Here is a 13,856-nt window from a genome sequence, read left to right as displayed (position 1 = left end):
CATGCTGTGATGGATCCCGATAAAATGCTTTCCATGGCGCATCTGTAGAAGTTTGTGAGAGTTGTTGGGGACATAACAAACTTCCTAAGGGTGTAAGGAAGTAGACCTGTTAGTATGTTTCCTTGGCCATAACTTTGATGTGGCTGGTACAGGACAAGTTGCTGGTGATATTTAATCCTAGGAGCATGAAGCTTACAACATCTCTAACTTGGTGCCATCAATGTATACCAGGGTATATGTACCACTTAGTTTCTTGATGTCAATTACAATCTCCTTTGTCTTGCTGACATTGAGGGAAAGGTTGTCTTGGCATCAAGTTATGAAGTTCTCAATCTCTTTCCTGTACTCCTGTCTCATCATTATTTGATATCTGGCCCACTATGGTGATGTCGTCTTTGATTTTGTAAATTGAGTTGGATTTGTATTTGGCTGCACAGTCGTGGGTGTACAAGGAGTAAAGAAGGGGGCTGAGAACACATTCTTGCAGAGCACCAGTGTTGAGGATTATCATAGAGGATAACTTGTCACCTACCCTCACTGATTGTGATCTGTCAGGAAGTTGAGGATCCAGTTGCAGAGGTGAGTGCTGACTCCAAGTTCCATGAATCTGGAGATGAGCTTCAACGGTATAACGATATTGAAAGCAGAGCAGTAGTCTACGAATAGAGGCATGTGTCTCTCTTATCCAGGTGTTCCAGGGATGAATGTAGGGTCAGTGAGATGGCATCAGCCATGGACCTGGTGTGGCGGTAGGTGAACTGCAGTGGGTCAAGGTTGTTCAATAGACTGGATTTAATGCATTCCATATCTAACCTCTCAAAGCACTCATGATGGTGGGCATGAAGGCCACTGGATGGTTGTTGTTAAGGCATGAGTTCTTACTTGTCTTCGCCACCGTGATGACAGTGATCTTCAAGCAGGTGGATAGCTCAGAACAGAGTAGGGAGAGGTTAAAGAACACTCCTGTTAATCAGTACACGTTGGTCCTAAGGACATGGCCAGAGACTCCATCTGGGCCAGTTACTTTCCATGGGTTCACCCTAAGGAAACCCAATCTAACTTCTGCAATAGTGAACCTAGAAAGAGACACACTTGATTCTGATGGTTCGGATGGCCTTCTGCTCAAAGTGAGCATAGAGAGCATTAGATTAATCAGGTAGAGCCGCACTGTCACCAGTGTTGTTGCCCGACTTCATTTTGCAGCCAGTTATAGTATTTAGATCTTGCCACAGTTTGCGGGTGTCCAACTGATTATACCGAGACTCAAGCTTGTCTCGGTATTTTCTCTTGGCATCCTTGATAATGTTGTGAAGATCATGGCATGCATTCTTGTACCGCTCAGGACCACTTGTCTTGTATGCAGCCGACCTGGCCTTCACCTGGGGATGTACTTCACCGTTCATGCATGGTTTCCGGTTGGGGAACACTCAGATTGTCTTCTTCAACCCACACTCTTCTACGCACTTGCTGATGAAGTCAGTCATGGCAGTGGTGAACTCATTCAGCTTGGCTGCAGAATCCCTGAATATGGACCAGTCCACTGACTCAAAGCAGTCGTGTGGGATGTCATCCATGTCCACCGACCAGCATTGAGCAACTCTGTAGTGGAGCACAATTCACTCAGAGCAAGCTTGACGTCTACATGGGGAGGGATGTAGACAGCTGTCAGGATAGCTGAGGTGAATTCCCTCGACAGATAATAGGGACGACACTTCACAGTCAGATGTTCCAGATCTGGGGAGCATGAACTCACCAGGACTGCCACATCTGAGCACCACAAGGTATTATTTAAAAAGCAGTCCCCACCGCCTCTAAGCTTGCTCAAAGATGCAGTAACGTCCACCTGGTGAAGTGAGAAGCCTCTGGGCTGAATGGCACAGTCAGGTACCTTTATGTCAGGGGTGTCACAAAAAGCAGGAGTAACTCAGTGGGACTGGCAGCATCTCGAGAGTAGGATAAGAAAATAACTGCAGATGCTGGTACAAATCGAAGGTTTGGGTAGGAAGGGACGAGTGGACCAGGGAGTTACGGAGGGAACGGTCTCTGCGGAAAGCAGGGAGGGGAGGGGATGGGAAGATATGGCCAGTGGTGGGGTCCCGTTGTAGGTGATGGAAAGGTTGGCGGATGATTTGTTGGATCCGCTGGCTGGTGGGGTGGAAGGTGAGAACGAGGAGGATTCTGTCCTTGTTGTGAGTGGGGGGAGGGGGAGCAAGAGCGGAGCTGCGGGATGTAGAAGAGACCCTAGTGAGAGCCTCATCTATAATGGAAGAGGGGAAGCCCCGTTTCTTGAAGAATAAGGACATCTCTGATGCCCTATTGTGAAACACCTCATCCCGGGCACAGATGCGGCGTAGACGGAGGAAATGGGAGTAGAATCGTTTCGAGTCGAGACCCTTCTTCAGAATGGTTAGGGATAAGGGAAACGAGAGATATAGATGGTGATGTGGAGAGATAAAGAATAATGAATGAAAGATATGCAAAAAAGTAAGAATGATAAAGGAAACAGGCCATTGTAAGCTTTGTAGGGTGAAAATGAGAAGCTAGTGCGACTTGGGTGGGGGAGGGATACAGAGAGAGGGAATGCCTGGGCTTTCTGAAGTGAGAGAAATCAATATTCATACCACTAGCCTGGAAGCTGCCCAAGCGAAATATGAGATGCTGTTCCTCCAATTTGCGTTTAGCCTCACTCTGACAATGGAGCAGACTGAAGATAGAAAGGTCTGTGTAGGAATGGGAAGGAGAATTAATGTGTCCAGCAACCGGGAGATCAGGTTGGTTCAGGCGGACTGAGCGAAGGTGTTCAGCGAGACCATCGCTCAGTCTGCGTTTGGTCTCGCTGATGTATAAGAGTTCACATCATGAACAACGGATACAGTAGATGAGGTTGGAGGAGGTGCAAGTGAACCTCTGCCTCACCTGAAAGGACTGTTGGGGTCTGTGGACAGAGTAAAGGGAGGAGGTATAGCGACAGGTGTTGCATCTTCTGCGGTTGCAGGAAAAGGTACCTGGTGGGGAGGGGGGAGGAGGGGTGGTTTGGGTGGGAAGGGATGAGTTAACCAGAGATTTGTGGAGGGAATGGTCTCTGTGGAAAACGGAAAGGGGTGGAAATGTGAAAATGTGGCTAGAGGTGGGATCCTGTTGGAGGTGGCGGAAATTTCGGAGGATTATGTGTTGTATCCGACGGCTGATGGGGTGAAAGGTAAGGACTCGGTCTCTGTTGCGACTAGGGGGGGGGGTGCAAGGGAGGAGCTGCGGGGTACCGAGGAGACACGAGGGCCTCATCTATGATGGGAGAGGGGAACCCCGTTCTCTAAAGACAATAGACAATAGGTGCAGGTGTAGGCCATTTGGCCCTACGAGCCAGCACCACCATTCACCGTGATCATGGCTGATCATGCACAATCAGTACCCCGTTCCTGCCTTCTCCCCATATCCCTTGACTCCGCTATCATTAAGAGCTCGACCTAACTCTCTCTTGAAAGCATCCAGAGAATTGGCCTCCATTGCCTTCTGAGGCAGAGCGTTCCACAGCTTCACAACTCTCCGTTCTATGAGGAAGAATGAAGACATCTCGGATGTCAGAGGTGAGCCATGTCTCTGTGAAACAGAGCAGGCAGAAGTCTCTCAGTTCATTAAGGTAGGTCAGTCTGGCATTATGTTCATCCAGCTTGCTTTCCATACACGTCACATTAGCCAGTGAAAAGGAAGGGGGGAACCTGAAACCACATTGTCTCGAACCAGGAAGCCCAGCGCACTTCCCTCGTTTCCTCAGTAGGTGGCAGCACGTTGACACCGTGAGTTTTCATCATCGACATGGTCGGTCTCACAGCTGCAGATCATTTATCAGTTTCATTTTCCAATATGATCCCTTGGTTTAGGTTTCTGTTCTATATGTGAGCATTTGCCGCTCCATCAAAGAAAAAAATCAAGTTTCTCAAAAGGGAAGTGAGTGTGGGAACCTTGGACATGAAGTACAGGAGGGGAGTACAGGCACTGGGATCCTAGTATTTGGAAGAGCGTGTGGGTCTCAGGGTCCTGGTGTGTTCACGGCCAGTGCAAGAATCAGGGACATGATGAGTGGCGATTGTAAACATCTCTTCAGGATTTCAGAAATGTCAGATAACAGATTATCAGAGTTTTACACCGCTTCCAATTCAGAATGGGGGATGACATGAAGATGAACTTGGAAATACCCATGCTTCAGACTTTGTTTTTCTAGGTGGTAAAGAAGACAGACCAGTGCCATTGCTGCAGTTCATCTTTATTCTAATTTCTCCACCGTTTGCTACATGGGGGGCTGGACTACTTTATCGCTTGAGAACTAACAAATGTAATTGTACGACATAGAACAACACTGCACAGGACAAGGCACTTTGGCCCACAATGTCTGTGCTGAATATGTTGCCAGATTAAAACAGTCCCCCCCTGCCTGCATGTCATCCATATTACATTCATTGTATACCAATGGGCCTTACGAATAGCCTCTTAAATGCCACTATTGTATCTGCCTCCACACCCATCTATGGCAACATGTTCCAGACTCCCACCACCCTCTATATAAAACACTTGCCCCACTCATTCACTCTTTAAACTTTGCTCCTCTCACCTTAAAGTTAAGTTTCTAGTCTTTGACCTATAAACCCCTGGGAAAAAAGGTTTTACATGCACTGTCAGACACCTCTCTAAGGTCCTCTCCGATCATTGTCACCAGCAAACCAGCCAGAAGAGGCCAACTCACAGTGCCTGGCTGCTGGAAAACACCAGCACTCAGGACTGAGCCCAGGCCACAGGCTCATGTGCCACATCTGGGTCCACTGAGTGATCATAGGATCAACTCACCTGAATCTTGTCAGCCCTATTCCCTTATTATCACAGCAGTTCCAGCCAAAGGAGAGAAAATGTGAGTGGAGCAGTAGGGAAGTAGAGCCTCCCTCTTTGATTGTGCTGCCTTGGTGATGATGGACCATGCCTCTGTGTAGATGTGGACCTTGTTTGACACTGGAAATGAAGCTTATTGTGTGAGTTCACCTTACTATGAGTAATCATCGCTGAACTTCCATCATGACTGATGCCACACTATCCTATCTATGTCTCTCATAACTTTATATACTTCTATACTCTGTTCACTTCCATTTAGACTTTCCAAAAGTAAACTAAAGTCTAAACAAAAGGACATTTAAAAAGCAGTGGTTTAATTGACTCGGGAAGAGGCACAGCAGCAAATAAAAGGAAAGATTTAGTGGAGCAGCCTTGTGGAAACGTCTGAGTCGGGAGAAAAGCAGTGTTGAGGGTTATGTTTTGTGTTTAAAGTTAAGTGCAGTGCTGAGGCTTTGGTGCAAGAGGCTTTGGAGAGAGGGCTGACCAGGGGGTCACGATGGGTTTGGGTAGAATTGCTTTTTCTGTGTTGCATAAATGGCGGATGGGACGGTGGAATGGTCCTCCTCCAGGATGTTGGCAGTCGGGGGGGATTGCTGGTGCCTCTGAAGACCACACCTGCAGCATGCATTCAGCTCCAGCTCAGGATTATCTGGGGCACGGGGGTGCCATAGATAGGAGGTGGATATCCACCAGGGAAGAGAGAAGGCAGATAGTGGAGGAACCTCCTGGGGCCATTCCCCTTGACAATAGACAATAGACAATAGGTGCAGGAGTAGGCCATTCGACCCTTCGAGCCAGCACCGCCATTCAATGTGATCATGGCTGATCATTCTCAATCAGTACCCTGTTCCTGCTTTCTCCCCATACCCCCTGACTCCGCTATCCTTAAGAGCTCTATCTAGCTCTCTCTTGAATGTATTCAGAGGATTGGCCTCCACTGCCCTCTGAGGCAGTTTTTCCTCATCTCTGTTCTAAATGGCCTACCCCTTATTCTTAAACTGTGGCCCCTTGTTCTGGGCTCCCCCAACATTGGGAACATGTTTCCTGCCTCTAACATGTCCAACCCCTTAATAATCTTATACGTTTCGATAAGATCCCGTCTCATCCTTCTAATTTCCAGTGTATACAAACCTAGTCGCTCCAGTCTTTCAACATATGACAGTCCCGCCATTCCGGGAATTAACCTAGTAAACCTACGCTGCACGCCCTCAATAGCAAGAATATCCTTCCTCAAATTTGGAGACCAAATCTGCACACAGTACTCCAGGTGCGGTCTCACTAGGGCCCTGTACAACTGCAGAAGGACCTCTTTGCTCCTATACTCAACTCCTCTTGTTATGAATGCCAACATTCCATTGGCTTTCTTCACTGCCTGCTGTACCTGCATGCTTCCTTTCAGTGACTGATGCACTAAGACACCCAGATCACGTTGTACGTCCCCTTTTCCTAACTTGACACCATTCAAATAATAATCTGCCTTCCTATTCTTACCACCAAAGTGGATAACCTCACACTTATCCACAGGAATGCCACTTTGGATATGGATGTGGGGAGGACTGGTCAAGGGAGAGCAACAACAGCAGTGTGGGGCTTGGCACTGAGGCACAGCAGGGTGGGGAAAAATCACACAAGGCCACAGTGAAAGGAGATTCGTTAGTTAGGGGGCCAGAAAGGGGGATTCTGTGGCAGCAAACGAGACTCTAGGATGGTGCGTTGCCTCCCTGGTGCCAGGGTCCGGGATGTCTCTGAGCAGTTGCATTCTCAAAGGGGAGTGCAAGCAGCTGGAAGTCATTGTGCATGTTGGCACTAATGATATAGATAAGAAAAGAGATGAGGTCCTGCAATGTGAATACAGGGAGTTAGACAGAAGATGAAAAAGCAGGGCCCTGCAGGGGGAGTAACCTAGGAATTACTCCTGGTGCCACTTGCTAGTGAGAGTAGGAATAGGGAGATGCATGTGTGGCTCAGGAATTGGTGCAGTGGACAGGGGATATGTATTTTTAGACCATTGAGATCTCTTTTGGGGCAGAGGTTACCTGTACTAGAGAGACCAGTTGCATCTGAACAGGAGGGGGTCCTAAATCCTTGCAGGGAGGTTTCCTAGAGTTATTCAGGAGGGTTTAAACTAGAGAGACTGTGGATGTGAAGTTGGAAGGAGCGATGGGAAGGGAGAGATTAGGACCAGTAAGTCTCAAAGGAAGGACAGGCTGGGACAGGTGAAGAAATATGGTTACATAGATGAGCTGACGTGCTATTGTGGTATATAAGTGGCATTGTGGAGAAAGCAAATAAACTTGGAGCCTAGATAAGTGCATGGGGCTATGATGTCGTGGCCATTGTTTCAGATGTGATCTAGAGGAACCCAAAAGAGTTGGAGGAGTTGCTTTACTAATCAGGGAGATTGTCACCGTTGCACTCAGAGAGGAAAGATTAAAGGGTGCACCCACTAAGGCAAAATGAGTAGAGATTAGAAATAAGAAATATGCAAGCACTCTGATCAAACTGTACTATAGGTCCCCCAATAGCAAGTGGAAGATGGAGGAACAGATATGTAGACCTTTATTGAAAGATGCCAAAGCAATAAAGTTGTCTTGGTGGGTGACTTTAATTTCCCCAGTATTGAGTTGGACTTGCACAGATCCAAAGGCTTAGACTGCGTAGCCAAAGGCAGAATTGTATCCAGGAGGGTTTCTTGAAACAATGTGTGAATAGTCCAACCCAAGAGGAGAACATAGTGGACCTTGTGTTTGGGAATGAGCCTGGCCCAGTGACTGGTGTTTTGGTGAAAGCACTTTGGGGATAGTGATCACAACTCCATAAACTTTGATAGGTTTGAACAGGAAGAAGGCTGGACCTTAATTGGAGTAAAGCAAACTACAAGGTACTTAATTGAAGTAAAGCAAACTACAAAGTTATTAGGTATGAGCTCGGAGGTACACTGGGAGCTGCAGTTATTGGTAAGTTCACATCTGACAAGTGAGAGTCATCTAAAGGCCAGTTAGATGAAAGTTCAGAACCGGCACGTTCCAGTAAGCAGGAAGGATAAGCATGACAAAGTGGGAGCCTTGCATGACCAGAGGTTTAAATCTGGTCAAAAAGAAAGGGGATTTGCATGTGAGAATGGATCAAACGGGGCCTTTGACAAATATAAAGAAAGGAGGTGACAAACTCAAGCAGGCAAGTCGAAGGGCCAAAAGAGGCCATGCAATGGATTTGGCAAGTCAGATTAAAGAAAATCCCAAAGGTTTTTATATCTATATTAAAAGGAAGTGGGTAATTCCAGGGACCTTTAGGACGGTGAGCCTCACGTCAGTGGTGGGGAATCTATCGGTGGGGATTCTTCAGGAAAGGGTTTACTCCCATTTGGAAGAGAATTGGTGAATTAGGTACAGTCAGCATGGCTTTATACATGTGTGACAAATGTGAACAATGATGGGGCAGTGGATGTAATCTACAGGGGTTTTGGGAAGGTATTTGATAAAGTGCCCGATGGTAGGCTGATCCAGAAGACTATGCACAAAATTAACAGTGGCTTGGTCGTATGGATTTAGAACTGACTTATTGATAGAAAACAAAGGGTTGTGGTGAAGAGACAATGTTCGGACTTGGATTGTTTTCTATGGAATGTTAGAGATCGCAGGAAGACCTGATGAAAATATATAAAATGATGAGAGGCAAAGACATCTGCAGCTTTTGCCCAGGATTTAAAAATCAAATACTAGCGGGCAGAGTTTTAAGGTAGAGGCACAATGTTTAAAGGAGATCTGCAAGTAAAGGTATTTTTTACACTGAGTGTGGTGAGTGGCTGGAATATGCTGCTGGCGATGGTGCTTGAGGCAGATATTATTGTGGCATTTAAGAGACTTTTGGATAAGCATGTGGATATGCAGGGAATGGACATGGAGTACGTGCAGGCAGGTTAGAGTAGGTCTTGGTGTCATGTTCAGCACAGACATTGTGGGCTGAAGGGCTATTCTTCTGCTTTATTAAACCATGTTCTATGAACACAGGACTCTTTCTAAGGCAATTGACTTCAGTACGAATGCATATGGAGATGAAAGCTTTAACAATGCATTTGGTCACTGCAAGAAATGTGCCACCAACATAAATATACCTGTTGAGTACAGATTGATTAGTAGGACTGGATGTTACAATCCCTAGCGTTTGCACCACAATTGACTGGTGTTGTTCTTGGGGTTGACCACGAGGTGCTACCATTCAGACACATCTTCAGTTGTGTACCTCAACGTCACTGGGTGTTTCGGCCTTTTATCACAAGACACCCTCAGTCGAGGCAGGCCCACCACAGGGTGATCAGACCTGGGTGTGTGTCTTTTAGTTAGCCTCTAGATCAGGGGTGTCAAACTCATTTTCACCCCGGGCCACATCAGCATTATGGTTGACCTCAAAGGGCCGGTTGTAACTGTAAGACTGTATAAATGTAACTAATCCTTAACATATTATTAAATAACTGTCTCTGCATTTGATTATTATTTATTGAAATGTACAAATATTGTACATGCATTAACATAAATGTAATAATATATGTAAGCACATTGCTCTGTGTTATTATAACATAAATCCGTAATAAACCAGTAAACATTTGGCTGCATGAACACATGTGCCTGTAAACACACTGAATACATTGCTACACATACAAAGTAGTATATGTAATTAACTCAAAATAACAATAAGGGTTGTCTCAGTTCACAACTATATTGGTCAAGTTCTGGGTGAAGTTGATGAGGTGGTGCTGCTTGGCCTTGAACATACCAAGTAGATCCCTAGGACACCATATCACACACCATCCTCATCCATTGATCATTTTCTGAAAATAACAACAAACACAAAACAAAATGCAAGCACAATCATTAAATTGTACGCATATTGCACTGTGCTTATTCATGGTTGAAATACGGATGTCTGACACCGTTTTCCCGTGGTCAGTCCGTCAATGTCTGGCTTTAGGTCTTGTGCTGTAGCAATCCGTAAAACAGCGTGGAGGTTGTCATCGGTGATGCGTGATCTGTGCTTGGTCTTGTTTAGATTCATTATTGAAAACATCTGTTTGCACAGGTAGGTGCTCCCAAACATAGACAGAACACGGGCAGCATGAAGTCCTCGATTGCAGCATCCTGGAACTTTGCTCTCGGGCCACTATTGCTTTGAAGCTCTATTAACTCCATCTGAAGGAGATGAGGCGCACTGTCAACGTCGGCGGTGAAAGGATTGGCAAAGATGGAAAAGCCTGAGTGCTGTGTTCTAAAGTCGGAGAAGCGCCGATCAAATTAATTAATTAACCGGTTCACTTTGGCAGCCAACCGAGCGCATGAAAAAGCACCAGGAACTGAGGCTGAGATGCTCTGACAGACAGGAAAGTGGGCAAGATTGTCCTGTTCCAGTTGGGACTTCCATAGGTGCAGTTTACGCTGGAAAGCTGTGATCATGTCGGACATCTGCGTGCAGACTTGTTTGCGTCCCTGCAGCCTCTGATTCAGTTGGGCGAGATGCTCCGTTATGTCACACAACATAGCATAATCACACAGCCACTTTGGATCTGATAGTTCAGGCAAGGGGTTTCCTTTACTTTGCATGAAAAGAGCAATTTCTTCCCTAAGCTCAAAAAAATCGTTTGAGGACCGCGCTCCAACTCAGCCACCTTACTTCTGTATGGTACGGCACATTTCCAAGCTCCGAGCCCACCTCCTTCAAAAACAGCTGGAACTGGCGGTGATTCAGGCCAGGCGCCCGAATGAAGTTTATTGTTTTCATGACCGTGGTCATTATATCATCCAGTTCCAGAACCTTTCCACACAGAGCTTCTTGGTGGATAATGCAATGATAAGTTATCAGAGGTGTGTGGCAGTTACTTTTTTGCATTTTCTCCTTCACTAGTCCAACCAAGCCTCTTTTCCCCCCACACATTGCAGGTGTGCCATCGGTAGTTAGCCCCACCAACTTTTCCCAGGGTAATTTAGTTTTACTGAAGGACTTGTCCACCGCATCAAAAATGTCCCTCCCCGTCGTTGTCCCATGCATTGCAGCTACATCCAAGAGCTCCTCACTGGCAGTGAAGTCTGCCTTCACACCTCTTATGAAAATGGATAGATGCGCTGTATTCGTGTTGTCTGTGCTTTCGTCAACAGCTAATGAAAAAGCCAGGTAACTGCGTGTGTCTCCGGCCAGCTGTGTTGTCAGATTGCCTGCTAGTTCCTTAACTCGGTCTGCGATGGTGTTTCTTGACAAACTGACCTATCTGGTAGGGGGATACCTGATCACATACCTTTCGCATGCACCGCTTCACAAATGCACCCTCTGAAAAACACTTGGAAGCTCGGGCGGTTTCTTCAGCCACAATGAAGCTAGCTTTCACTGCTGCATCATTTTTGGCTGCCTTTTAATTCTTGGACAATTTTATGTTTTTCTTGGAGGCTAAATTTAGCATAATTGGCTTGGTGTTTGGTGTCAAAATGCCGACGTAAATTGTATTCCTTCATCACCGACACTGCCTCATAACACAGAAGACATACCGGTTTTTCTCCTTGAAGCACAAACATGTATTTGCTTTCCCACCTTTCATTAAATTGCCTTCCCTCTGCATCAATTTTTCTCTTCTTGGACATTTTGGGATTATCTGTAGATCTTTTTCTAGTTAAACACCGATATGGAAACACTGCTATCTATGACTGCAGGATGCCGGCATTTCGCGGGCCACAAAATCGACATGCATTGTGGGAAACTTCGTTTATGGTCACAGTAAATGTCTGCATAGGTACAGACACAAACAGCTGGAGTAACTGAGCGGGTCAGGCAGCATCTCTGGAGAAAAGGAATAGGTGATGTTTCGGGTCAAGACCCTGCTTCAGGCTCTTCTTCAGTCTGTAGAAATGTCTCGACCTGAAACATACCCTTTTCCTTTTCTCCAGAGATGCAGTCTGACCCGCTCAGTTACTCCAGCATTTTTGTATCTATCTTCAGTGTAAACCTGCATCTGCAGGTTTGAAAGAAATGTGTTCTATCTTAGACATCTAGTCTGCATAAGTATGTTAGATTGTAATACAATCTTAAAGAGAACACGCCCTCTTTAGTGAAGCTAACAATCCTTGCCTGATCTTGACCCCAAGTGACTCCAATCCCTTACTAATTGGTGGCATCTTCACTGTCTCCTGTGCTGACATATTGAGTGACTCCGTTGGACCCAGCTATTTTCATGCTGGTTACACAAATTGCTGCCCGAATGTAAAGGAAAGATTCATCCTTCTCCACGCATCTATTCAGTGCAATTCTCTTGTAAGGTGACTAAGTGCATTGAACCCGTTTGTGACTTTGAGTGTGTTTTAGTAAGTCCTGTGTGGAAGCTGTCGGTTTTAATCAGCATTGTTAATCAGCATTTTAATCAACATCGTTAAAATGCATCAGTCTCTGTGAGATTGGAGTCAATTCTCGTCAACTGCATGGTGTTAAAGGAGAGCTCCAGAGGCTGACGGCGTCCCGATATGAATAACGACATGTTTCACTTAACTAAACACAAGACCGGACGGCAAACAAATATCAAAAGTTAAACTCTGTGCCCGTTTGGAGAGTGGGGATGGCGGAAGATGAGACCATTCACATACACCGGCGTCAAATACAGTCCCTGAATTCATGCAGCTACGCAGTCGGGAAAAAAACGTGAAGAAAAAATATATATTCCGCTCAGAACCCGCCCCAGACCTGAATATGATTGTAAGCAAAACCTTGGTATGCCAAGAAATACCGATAAATAAATGAACGTGATTTTAACATTCCAGCTGATATTTACACTGTGAAAGTTTTAACATACAAGTCAAATAAGAAAATGTTGTAAGCTCCAAAGACGGACAGGTTGGTAGGTTAATTGGCTTGATGTGAATGTGCAGGGATCGCTGGTCGGTGCGGACTCGGTGGGCCGAAGGGCCTGTTTCAGCGCTGCATCTATAAAACTAAAAACTAAATGGAATGAGAAGGACAGTGGGGAAATAGGCCCAGAAGTTTCAGCAGTCTGAAGAAGGGTCTGGACCTGAAACGTGGGGAACAAAAGGAGGAGCCGGCGTGCTTTGTAACTTTGTGGTCACTGTACGCTGTAAAGAAGCATAGACTTTCATTTGAAGACAATTAAGCTCTCGCGGGCCACATAAAATGACGTGGTGGGCCGGATTCGGCCCGCGGGCCTTGTGTTTGACACATGTGCTCTAGATGGTCACGTGGCAGCCCAGACAGCACACAGCCACAGCCAGTGACTGCTCCGTTCAGCGGCATTTGCAAGTTCTTTGATTGCCCTCCTTTGGGCCTGCCCTCTGACTCCAACTTCCCTCAGGAGCCTTGCGGCGGAACTGGCTACAAAGCCCCTGCACCCCACCTCCACTGGACACACTCTTACACTTCAACCTCGCTCCTCTGCCTCTACTGCAAGGGTGGAATATCTCAGCCTTTTCCTTTCAAATGCCTCGTCCACAGCCTCCTCTCAGGGGACCGTCAGCTCAATGATGTAAACACGCCGACAGGAGTTGGACCAGAGGACGAGGTCTGGTCGCAGGTTGGTAGCTGCGATTTCAACTGGGAAGGAAAGCCTCTGGCCTAGGTCAACCCGCATTTCCCAGTCTCTGGCTGCGCTCAGTGGGCATGAGTTGAGAGGCGAGGTGGTAGTCTTCCGTTTCTCTCCTTCCCGGATGAAGGATTGGATTTGCGGGAATGTTAACTGGACATTGATAGGCATGGCGTTGGTGGTAACTCTCTTACACTCGAGTGCAGCTGCCAAACACCTCAGCACCTGGTTGTGTCACCAGGTGTATCTGCCTTGTGTTAGGCTGGTCTTACAATCGACCAGGATGTGCTTGAGGTTTGCTGGAACTGCACACCGGGGGCAGGCTGGATCCTCTCCCAGCCAAAGATTTCAGTTTGTGGGAGAGGGAAGGACATCATATGTGGCTCTGATAATAAAGCTCAACATACTTGACTCC

General features: G+C 46.4%; 1 pseudogene; it reads right to left on the bottom strand.

The window, feature by feature from the left end:
• Window positions 1-9,780: 9,780 nt before the first annotated feature.
• LOC144612509 (general transcription factor II-I repeat domain-containing protein 2 pseudogene) lies at window positions 9,781-11,501 on the bottom strand (annotated as a pseudogene).
• Window positions 11,502-13,856: the final 2,355 nt, after the last annotated feature.

This window comes from Rhinoraja longicauda, unplaced genomic scaffold (genome assembly GCF_053455715.1).
Source record: "Rhinoraja longicauda isolate Sanriku21f unplaced genomic scaffold, sRhiLon1.1 Scf000051, whole genome shotgun sequence".
NCBI lineage: Eukaryota > Metazoa > Chordata > Chondrichthyes > Rajiformes > Arhynchobatidae > Rhinoraja > Rhinoraja longicauda.
The sequence above is the reverse complement of the archived record's forward strand: the minus strand, read 5'-3'. Positions and strand labels throughout refer to the sequence as shown.